Below are 2,010 nucleotides of genomic sequence, written 5' to 3' on the forward strand. Positions count from 1 at the left end.
CAGCTCTACTCTGCTGCCCAGGTGAGGTGCAAGGCCTGCTCCCTCCATTGCTGCAACCAATGAGAAACAGGGACAGATCACCCACTGTGATGACCCTAGAGCCAGCTCTACTGCCTGCCTTAGGTGTGGAGCTGTGAGAAATGGGGATGGGGTAGGAAGGCATTTCTCCCTTGCTCATGTCACCATAGGGCATACAAGTAGTAGGGCAATCTCTCCCAGACTTATGCCCACAGGGCAGGCTCACCTGCACCCTGCCACCAGGGTCATCTAGACTGTGCTGCCTAGATGAGGTGTAGTCTGCTACCTGAGTGTCGCTGCTGGTGAAGGACAGGGACAATTCTCCTACTCTCATGATCACAGGGACAGGTCCACTGCCTACCACATGTGGTGGGGAAACGAGGAGAGGAGAGTATGTCTTTCTTGCTCACACCACTGTAGGGCAACATAGGGTCAGCTCTCCTACACTTACATCTGCAGGGCTGGTACACCTGCAACTCCCATAGTGTGCAGGCTATTCTCCTGAGTACTGCAGCTGGCTAGGGACAGGGTCAGCTCTTCTTTCCTTACATCTCTAGGACTTGCTCTCCCACATTGCTCAGGTAAGGGGTGGATGGAATATTCATCTCAGGCTAGCTCTGGTTTGGGCCCCATGGCACCAGTTGGGCAGTTATCATGGGTTATCTCCAAACACAATTTTCCCAAGGGGCCAACTCTCTCACAGATGCACTCTTGCTTGGGGCTGTGATCTCAGGCAGGATTCGTCTAGTCTCTGGCTTATTTCTCATCCTGGGAGCCAGGTGAGACATTCCTGGCCCTCAACTAGTGATCATCTCAGGCTATGTGGTTGTCCTGGCCCACTGATGCCAGAGTGGATGTGGTTGCTGTGGCACAAGTGTATCAGTAGGTGACAGAGAGGATAGGGGCTATATCTACACTCAGCATTCTGACCTCTGAATATGTGAACGAATAGTAGCCTAACAGTTTTTGAAAAGAAAGTGAGTTAATTTTTTTTCAGCAACTTTGCTGAAAAGTATTAACAACAAATTAAACATGTCCAGGTTTAATTTTTAGTGTCACTTGTATATATTATCATATCATCTTCAAATAAAGAAGATATTATTTCTTCTTCCTTTCTAATGTGTGCCCTTGAACTCCTTCAGTTGTCTTACTACTACAGCTAAGGTGTCAAATACTATGTTGACTAGTACAGAAAGAGTGTGTGACATTGGTTTATCCCCAGTTTTAGTGGAATTGCTTTGAGTTTCTCTCTATTGAAGTTTATACAGACTTGCTGGAAAATGCCTTCATTAGGTTGAGATATGCTCCTTGTATCTCTAATCACCCCAGGACTTTTACTGTTAACAGGATTTTCTTAAAGATATTTCAGTTTGTTTTTATGGTAGATTACATCTATGGATTTCCATATACTGAATCATCTGCACATTTCTGGAATGGAGCCTATTTGATTTGGGTAGATGATCTTTTCAAGTGTTTTTAAATTTACCTTGCAAGTATTTTATGGGAATTGTTTTCATTTACATTCACAATGGAAATTGGTTTGCAATTCTCTTTCTATTGGGTGTCTTGTGCTTTGGATATCATTGTAAATGTGGCCTCATAAAATAATTTGGGCAAACTGAACATGGTAACACATATTTTTAATCCTAGCATATGGAAAGCAGCAGCAGAGGATTTCAGAATTCAAGACCACCCTGTCCTACAAAATGAATTGCCAGATAGCCATGGCTATACAGTGAAGTGCTTGATCAATTTTGTTTTTGTGGCAGTACTTTAATGCTTGCGCGCACGCATGCGTGTGTGTGTGTGTGTGTGTGTGTGTCCATTATTGATTTACTAGTCTTGGATAATTTATTCGTGCTCTACTCCCATTTTTTTCAGTTGTGCTTAGCTATTTTAGATTGAACACTTCTAGTGTCTTCTATTTGTCTGGACTATAGATAGATAGATAAATATCAACTTATGGAATGTCTTATTTTCTCCATATATTGT

General features: G+C 43.0%; 1 non-coding gene across 1 annotated transcript; it reads left to right on the forward strand.

Moving 5' to 3' along the window:
• The first annotated feature begins 848 nt into the window (after window positions 1-848).
• LOC115065283 lies at window positions 849-982 on the forward strand. The gene has a single exon (XR_003845073.1). It is a non-coding gene; the product is annotated as a small nucleolar RNA SNORA17 (small nucleolar RNA).
• The last annotated feature ends 1,028 nt before the right edge of the window (window positions 983-2,010 follow it).

This window comes from Mus pahari, chromosome 13, assembly GCF_900095145.1.
Source record: "Mus pahari chromosome 13, PAHARI_EIJ_v1.1, whole genome shotgun sequence".
Taxonomy (NCBI): domain Eukaryota; kingdom Metazoa; phylum Chordata; class Mammalia; order Rodentia; family Muridae; genus Mus; species Mus pahari.